The sequence below is a fragment of the Mesoplodon mirus genome, assembly GCF_964341445.2.
Source record: "Mesoplodon mirus genome assembly, chromosome: 4".
NCBI lineage: Eukaryota > Metazoa > Chordata > Mammalia > Artiodactyla > Ziphiidae > Mesoplodon > Mesoplodon mirus.
The window spans coordinates 2,110,865-2,120,125 of record NC_138979.1 but is presented as its reverse complement, the minus strand read 5'-3'; positions in this window follow the sequence as shown (position 1 = coordinate 2,120,125).

Genomic DNA, 9,261 nt, shown 5'->3' with positions numbered 1-9,261 from the left:
TAAGGACACTAAAGCTCAGAAGTTTAAGTAGCTTTTCTAAATCACACAGCTAGGGAATGACAAGGAAGAAAAAAAAGAAAAGAAAGAAAGAGAGAGAGAAAGAAAGGAAGGAAGAAGGAAAGAAAGAAAGAGAGAGAGAGAGAGAGAAAGAAAGAAAGGAAGAAAAGAAAGAAAAAGAAAAGGCATCCGGATGTTATGTAACTGACACTAAAACACTTGTTCTTTCTTTCACCCCAGACTTTGCATCAGGAAAAAAAAAAAGATACCAGATACTATGTAATTGATTATATTTGATTACAGTGTATTTATGGGAACAATATAGAGCAACATTTCTTTATATTATGCTTCTCTAAAAGGAGATGCATGTTATAGTAATAACAGATGGGATATGTGGGTCACAAAAGTTAGCCTCTAGACATAGTTCTGCCCTTTGCTAGTAACATGATTTTGGATAAGTCACCGCCCTGACATCATCTTCATCATTTATAAAATGAAGGTGTTAAATTAAATCACCTCTAAGATCTTTGCTTACTTTGAGACTTGATCGACATCAGCTCATAACAAACTTGAAGCATGGATTTAAGTGATTAACAGCTACACCTACATGGTGACTTCTGACCTATATCGGGCTGCTCTCATCTACATCATTATCTTTATGTGAGGGGCACATTCTCAGAAAGGTCCTCTCTGAGCTTCGCAAGATCCAGTTCATAAGCATCTTTCACTTCCCTTTACTTCCTCCACCTTGTTCATTTCCGTCGTGGCACTTGTCAGAAGTTGACCTCTTCTATGTATTTGTTTCTTCAGTGTTCTGCTGTCCCCAGGCTATAGGTTCCCTGAAGGCCATTGAGTTTGTCCCCTGCTGTTTCCCAGCACCTGGAACTGCGCCTGCCATATAATACTCACTCAAGTGTTTGGTGAATAAACACATGAGTGAGCAAATTGCCTTCTAAATAGTGTGGGGGTTACTCTTTGCTTCTCACTTGCAAAGCTAATTTTAGAAGCAGTCACCAGGGGTAAAGGCAACAAAATCTTAATTTCTGTGCATCACACACACACACAACAAATCAGAATGATGTTCCCTACAATGTTGACAGTAGTTATGGCTGACCTGAGTATTGGGGCAGGGGGTACATTTCATTATCTCTATTTACCAGAATGTCTTTACTGAACATAACTTGTTTTGCCATCAGATTTAAATTTTTACAAAGTACAGATTTGTGGTGTGATCTCTGATTTGGAGTTCTTTGGGGGGCAGTTAAAACTACAACCTGAGCACTGGGAACAGGGGCGCATACATGTGGTGTGTCTGGAGCCTCTCCAACTTTAATTATCTATGGCTAAGAAGAGGCATCTTACTTTTCCAGCCCCTCTCAGAGGTCCGTGCCCTGGAATATGCTCATGAATCTTGGATCTGGTGGGTGAAGCCCAGGTTGTTGACTCTCTAGCAGTTCAGTTAGCTAGAACCACCCATAGTGGCAGGTTTCAAGCAACCAAGATGGGGTTTGGGGGAGGCTGGTGTGGCCTCTGAGAGCGGGGCTGCAGGAGGAAGTAGGGAGGACTGGCCAGCGGCTTCACGGAGAATAGACAGCAGCAGATGGACGGTGAGGGCTGTCCCTGGAGTCTATTGATCCCCATAAGTGGCTCTTGAATGAACGACTTAGCACCAACTATGTCAAAGAATATCATAAATCTAATGGCTGCATAGGTTTTTGGTTTTTTAGTTTATTTATTTACTTATGTAGTTTTTAAATTTATTTTTAAATTTTTATTTTATATTGGAGTATAGTTGATGCAGAGTTTTGAAAGTAGCAAGTGTAGGTTAGAACTTTGGCTCTGGGTATTATCTAAGTAATACGTTACTTACTGTAAATTTCAGATTCCTCAAATGTCAAACAGGCCTAATGACAGTCACTTTCAAGGTTATTGTATGAATGATAAGAACCGACAAATATATGAAAGTATTGTGTTTTTCATAAGTATTTTAGTATAGTATAAAGACACATAATAATGGATTTCACTTTTCTCCTGGTGTCAAAGCTGTGAGTTGTTGATAGCACTTGACGTTATTAAAAAAAAAAGGAAAGGAAAGTGTAAAAAGCAAAATGAAAACAAAGTAACTTTTATTGTTTCCCTTTCTATAAATAAAGAAACTAAAGCTCTATGAATATATTGATTTGCCTACAGTCACATGGACAGAAAGTGGTAAAGCACAGGTGTCAATGCAAGACATGTTCTTTTTGCTTGCCCCATACTTCCATTCTCTTGGACCTTTCTGAAATTCATATCTCAGGGGCCCAAGCCCCTTTATACTGAACAAGAATTCCCCAGGGGATTGCTAAGAGGCAGTGGGCGACACTGATTGGAAACCCAGCCAGCATCAGCTTGGGAGGAGTTTAGATTATGAAGGAAAGTGTCCGCTGCCACTGCTCCGGAGGGGTCAGCCCAGGCTGCAGCCTCGTTCTCAGGACAGACCCTTGATGCACTTCTCCCCTTCCCATGGCTTTACTGTTAGAACAGAGATGAAGCTCCAGGAATGACAGAGAGATGGGGGCCCACGATCACCCTTCATTGTTGGAGATTTTGCTACTTGGGTAGAAATAAAAGTTATTCTGATTTTGTATTATTCTGTATTTTGTATTATTGAGTGTTAGAAAAGGGAGGGTAGAGTACAAAAACAAATAACCTAAAGTGTGTCAGAAGTCCCTAAAAAGGGTGTCACAAGTTCCTGAATGCAGTTCTGTGCTGGTAAATATTTAACAACCAGCTTTGCGAAAGCCCTGCCCTGCTTTGTAGCATTTGCTGGTTTCTGTGGTGTAAATACTCCCACGATGGCCTATTTTCAGCTGCTAACTGGAGGCCACCAAGTGCAGAGTTGGAAAGAGACATACAGGAACCCCTCACGGTGTAGTATTTCCACCATGTGGATGTAATAGACATGAGTGAGAGCCTGGAAAGCAATAAAATGCAACAAAATAATCGGGAAGTGGTAAGTTTTTCATATTTATTACATTGTCTTTAATATATATATTTCATTTACTTGTAATTTTATATAATTTTATTTTTAGTCATGACTGTATTTAACAGCCAGCTGTCACAGATCCCGAGGAGTTTATCACCGGCTCTGTGAGCTGATGGAAATAGGCTCCATCCATCCTCTGTAGGGCTTTGGGTGAGGACCCTTGTTTTGGAGAGAGCCTTGGCCTTGGGGGACTGTGCTCTGTGCCAGAGCTGGGCGGGTGAGTGGGAAAAACTGCCCGTCCATCCGCCCTCAGCATCCATGAGAACATCTCAGGATGCTCTTAAGCCCCAGCAGTGCCTCTAAGCACCCATCATCCCACCCAGAACCAGGCTGAGAGGGGACAGGAAGTCTCTCTGGGCTCCCACAGACCCCAAGAGGCATTAAAGCTGGTTTCCCTTAAGCATAAGCAAAACTAGCGTTCCATTTCTGAGGTTTCCTGGGCTCAGCCCTCTTCCACACCTCTACCCCCTGGGAGACAGCTGAAATGCTTTCAGAACCTCTCCTGCCATGGTTAGAGATAAAAGATTATCCAGCTGAAGACCCAGTAGAGGTATGTCTGAAATTTATTCACATCTGGCAGAAGGGAGCCAGAGGCTAGAGCCTGAAAAGGAAAACCAACCTCCTGCAAAGGAGAGGCCAGGAAGGGAAAGCAGTGGGAGGCCTTTCACAACTGGCTGATGTTCAGTCCTGTTCTCCTCCGAGCGGCACCAGCAGACCTAGCCACGCACCCAGGCGCTTTTGCGCCCATCTAACCCCGTGCTGGTAGATGCAAGACATTGCTTCTTTGGACCTGGGATCAGACATGGATTAGCATCTGGTTTCCTTGGACACATTAGTTAGCCTCTTTAAAGTCATGTAAATCCTACTGGCAAAAAAGAGAGACTAGTGCCCGTCTCAGAATGGCAATGAGCAGAGTGCTCGGACATAGTTAGTGCTTAAAATATGACAGCTATTGTCATCATTTTTAATATGGTCGGAATGTATCAGGATGCTTCATTATTAGGAAATCCATCCATCGGAGCATCTTGATACTTAGAAAACTGTTCTCATGCACATTAATCCCGGGCTTTGATTGAGAACGGGGAGAGGTCTCCCCAGTACACACTGAGACGGATCTGTTGGCAGTCGTTCTCAGTGCCGTAACTGCAACGGCAAACCCCAAAATGTGTGTAACTCACTTGGTTTAAACTAATCACGTGAGAATAAGCGTGCAACACCTTTTCTTAAAGGCTGTTGAAATACTAATCCGGCCAATTTCCTAACATGTAATGTGCGAAGAACACCGTTTCAAAGGAGGTTAGTAATGATTGTTTTTGGAGAGGATGCTCTTCTGGTGATTTTTTTTTTTTCCTACCTCTACATTTACACTTGCAGATCAGCCTGTGCTTAATTTTTTTTTTTTTTTTTTTGCGATACGCGGGCCTCTCGCTGCTGTGGCCTCTCCCGTTGCGGAGCACAGGCTCCGGACGCACAGCCTCAGCGGCCATGGCTCACGGGCCCAGCCGCTCCGCAGCATGTGGGATCTTCCTGGACCGAGGCACGAACCCGTGTCCCCTGCATCGGCAGGCGGACTCTCAACCACTGCGCCACCAGGGAAGCCCTGTGCTTAATTTTTTAAAACAATTCCTTGCCTTGCCCAAGCAATAAGTTGCCGGTCCCTCACATCGTGTTTGCTGGTGATGTGTGGTCCCGGGATGAGGGGACTCTGGCTAATAAAGAGATGCTTAGGAGATAATTTCCGCAAATCCATCAGGGACTTCTCCAACATTGGGCCCCATGCAGTTTGGGGGAGCCTCACTGCTGAGCCCTTTTCCCCCCTCTAAAAATGGGGGAAATGAAAGCTATTGCATTGGCCGGAGGAGAGAGCCTTGAACAGTTCCTGGGGGTATCCCAACCCATGTGGTAATCTCGGAAGCCCGAGATTAAGAAATGCTGTACCAGGAGTTTCCATTTGGGAGGTGGAAGAGAGAAGCACAGGGCAGTAGTTTCTGTTTTCAAAGTGTGGTTCATGGACCTGACATTTGGGGAAGTCACAGCACAAAGCAATGAACAAAAAAAATAGTACATTTCATACAGAACGGCGCGTGATGTAGGTACTTTGAGAGACCCGAGTTTTAGCTTTCTGCACATGAGAACAAAATGTCTCTAACTCACACCTAGGCCCAGTTTAAACACGGCCTTCAGAGATAAACAATGGCCACAGCTGAGAGCATCTGGAAGCAGGGGATTTCTCACCCCATCTCCCCAACGTGAGGGCTCCATCTCTGCCCCGGGCCCCACTGCCCTCCTTCCTTGCTGTTCCCACGTTGCACAGTGATGGCAAAAGTTGTGAGGACAGAAGGTCAGGAGAGGCAAAGGAGGGATGAGGACACAGGACACTGTCCCTTTCATCCTCGCCTGCCCTCTGGGTGGTCCGCAGGGGAAAGCCTTGCATGCTGATGTGGCAGGAATACAGATACCCCGTATTCCTTAAGGCATTCAGGTGCCTCTGCAATCTTCTCTGGGATGCCGTAGAGTGGCCAGGGCGGCGGGGAGAGAAGAGCAGAATGTTATGATGCACACGGGGTGGTCCCCACAGGTCTGATGGAATCTTAATCCACCTCAAGATGCCAAGCGAGGCCAGCAGGTTCCTCGCCAGCAGCTGCAGGGGACCCGGGCTGGGCGGGAGGAAGCAGTTTGTGTTTCAGGTACCAGAGGAGCAGGGCCAAAGTCCAAGGAGCATCAGCCTTGAGGGTGGGGGACAGGGTGGGTCTGGCGGTCCTGAATCTCCTCCCCCGGACGCTTCATCCTTCCATCTGCTGTGTCTTTTTAGTGGCATCCAAGCTAAATTCTCTGACAGTGCATGCAAGTTTTGCAAATCACAGCTTTGTAACTTAGAAAGACTTAATATGAAAAAGTTCAATTATCACTGAAATCCACTCACATTATCATAAGAAACTTACCTACGTCAATGAAAAATATAAGACCTACTGGACTTCTAAAATACAATTTCAACTCTTCAAAAAATTTAAAGATTGTAGTAGTGGTTTTAAATTGATTACTCATGTGTCTGTACAGTTTCTCATCTGAAGGTTATTGTCAGAAGTTTAAAGAGGTCATTGTCTAAACCTCTTGATGGGTAAATAGGTATAGCTGCAACAAAAGCCAGACAGAAAAAAGTTATGCTCATGAAATCAGGCTCAAGTTCCTCTTAACTTTAAAAATATCTTGGGCTTCCCTGGTGGCGCAGTGGTTGAGAGTCCACCTGCCGACACAGGGGACACCGGCCCCGGTCCGGGAAGATCCCACGTGCCATGGAGCAGCTGGGCCCGTGAGCCATGGCCGCTGAGCCTGTGCGTCTGGAGCCTGTGCTCCGCAACGGGAGAGGCCACAGCAGTGAGAGGCCCGCGTACCACAAAAAAAAAAAAAAAAAAAAAAAAAAAAAAAATCTTATTTAAAGCTTTACTGAAATTCAGTATTTAATGATCTTCCTCAAACCCTTTTGTATTTTACTGTTATTATAATTTAAGAAAATGAAATACATTTTTCACCAAGCCATATATAGGTATCCCCTTTTTTCCAGTTTATCCCAGTATTCTCTAAAAATATTATATTTTTTGAATATGAAGAAGACTGGAAAGCAGTGTCCTGTATTCTATTTATTAGTCTAGAGCCCATTAAGCTTACATTGGCTGATGCACTGACTGGGTCACCTACCACTGTTCATCGTTTTGGTTCTGTTGAGTAAAGGGGCTCTGATTTCCAAACTACAGACGACAAACCTATTATTGTTGCAACCTGCCAGTGGAGAAAGCCTCTTCAAGTACACTGCAACCTTGCAGCTCAATTTTCAAGTGCATTTTGTTGGGTGCAAACAGCTTCCAGAGCTGTTTTGTAGTGTGCTTTAATCAGCCACCTCTGGCTGTGCACACTCCCGCTGCGGTGGTTTCTCCTTGGCAAGTTTAAACCTCACTGTTCTAGCACGCTGAGCAGTATTGCTTTTGCAAGCCTGTGCTACAAAGTCTTGATGGAGAAAAATGCAAGTAGTCTGCAAACTTTTTCTTTCTCTTCAATTGTCCTCTCTCTCCGGTAATCCGGGTCACCAGATCCAATCTTTGCTAGACTTTAAAAATGTATTTTAGTAAAATCTCTTAATTCACCCCACCAGCTGAAATCTGCTACTGCATAAGCAATGAACAGCCAGCGAGAACCCCGCTGGAGCAGCCATTTCACCAGCTCCCTAAAATGCAACTATATTTGGAAGACCTCTATGTAGGAAGTAAGGCTAATACTTAGTTCCCAGAAGATTAGGTGTGGTTTTCATTAGCTCATCAAGGGGGTGGTTCCATGTTTCTATTTTTAAAATTGCTTATAAAGATCATCCTTCGTTGGTCAGAGACAACAGATAGAGGAGAGACGTCTCTCACGTTATGATTAGAGGCAACAGCCAGGACAATCTGGTTCCCAGAGAAAAGGCGAAGGGAGCTGATGCTACAGTTTCAGCCGAGACTGGGATAATCTGCTTTTGAGTCCCGGCCAAATTCCACGGAGTCCGCGGCCAGGCCAGCCGGGCTTCTCCCCGCCTGGGCGCGGGCTGCATCTACCGAGTCAGGGCGGCAGGGTCAGTCCAGGCAGCGCGCCCTCCTGCAAGAGCAGAAGCCCGGTCCCCTGGACCAGGGTCGGGGGGTGGTCCAGCCCTGAGACCACTTGGAAATGGTACTCGCCCCGCGTCATTCATGCCGCTGCACTCTAGTACTTAAAATAACTTGGGGGATGGCTCAGGGTCCCCAATCAGTCGTCACCGTTTAATTTGCTAGTTGGGCTCGCTTTTACTAAAGTCTCGGGCGTCTGTCAATCCCCTTGTTATCACCAACGCCGCGGGCCCAGAAGCACAAAGAAGTGATGGGCGTTAAGGTCCTACAGCGAGGGCCTTGCTTCTCATCTCAGCTAGCCTCTGTCCGCCGGCAATTCTCAGATGACTCCCTTGGGTGGGAATAACAATTCACTTTCCGTAGGAGAAACGTGGAGAGTCTTCGAGCGGGTCCGCTGCAGTCTTGCCCTTGTGTGCGTGTGAGGGTGCGTGGGCCCGACACGAGCCTGGGGACAGGAAAGGGCCGGACGCGGGCTCAGCGAGGACTTGGAATCTGGACTCCACCTGGCGCGTCCGACGTCCGGGTCGCCGAGATGGAGAGGGTCGGTGCCTTACAGCGTCTCTCCCTCTCGGGGCTGTCTTGCAAAATGTCCTGATACTCAGGAAGTACTGGCAGGGCCGCGGGGCTGGGGGGGGAGCGTGTGCCGCCTCTCAGTGGGTATCGGCAATGTCCTGGAGAGAGGATTTCGTGGAGGGAGGCGCTGTTTCCCTAAACTTCCTTCCGGCTTCGCCGAGAGAAAACGCTTTCCACTCGAGAAGGAAGATCGCTCGAGACGCACGTGGACCTTCTTCCCCAGCGGGACAGAGAATCCCAGACTCGAAGCTGGGGGTTATAGGAGGAGACGGGGCAGATACACTTTGTAACCGGGCGGTGCCACCAATAACCAGTTCCCATAGAGGCTGCAAAGAGCGAAAGCAGCTTTTGCTGGCGGGGACCCCGGCCCTCGTCCGGCGCCCGTCACCTCCCACGGCAGCCTCTCCCAAGCCCTTAAACTGGGTCGGTGCCGGGGGCCAGGCATCACCCCTCTGCGTGTGTGACCTGGACCGAAACCTGAGCGGGGCGGGCCGCGGTTCCGGGAAGCTCCCTGCGCCTCCTGCAGCGCGGGGGGGCAGCACGCGGCGCCCCTGTTCGCCCCCCACCCGAGCACACAGACACACCCTCCGGCATGGGGGCGCGGGAAAGGGCCGGGGACCCCGCAGCAGCGCCGAGGGCGCCGGCACCTTAGGAAAGACGAGCTTCCCTCGGCGGCCGGGGGCGGAGGCAGGGCCGCCCTTTCCAGCTCCGCGTCGGGGAGCCCTCTACCCCGCGGCTGCCGGGTCCCCAGGGCGGAGGGCCCTCGGGGGTGTTTTTCCAGGCGGTGGGCCGGGGCCGCGCAGCCGGCAGGGGACCCCGGGAGGCGTGGCGAGGCCGACCCGCTGCCGGCGCGCCCCACCCCCGTCCCTCCTCCAGCTCCGCCCAGCGCCCCGAGGGCCAGCGGGGGGAGGCCGGAATTTCCCCTCGCGGGGGCTCGGGCTGCCCCGCAAGCCGGCGGGCTCTTTCTGTTTACGGAGAGAAAGGGGAAATGGAAGAGGCGGGGAGGCGGCGGCTGGAGTCCACTGCGCCGCCCCT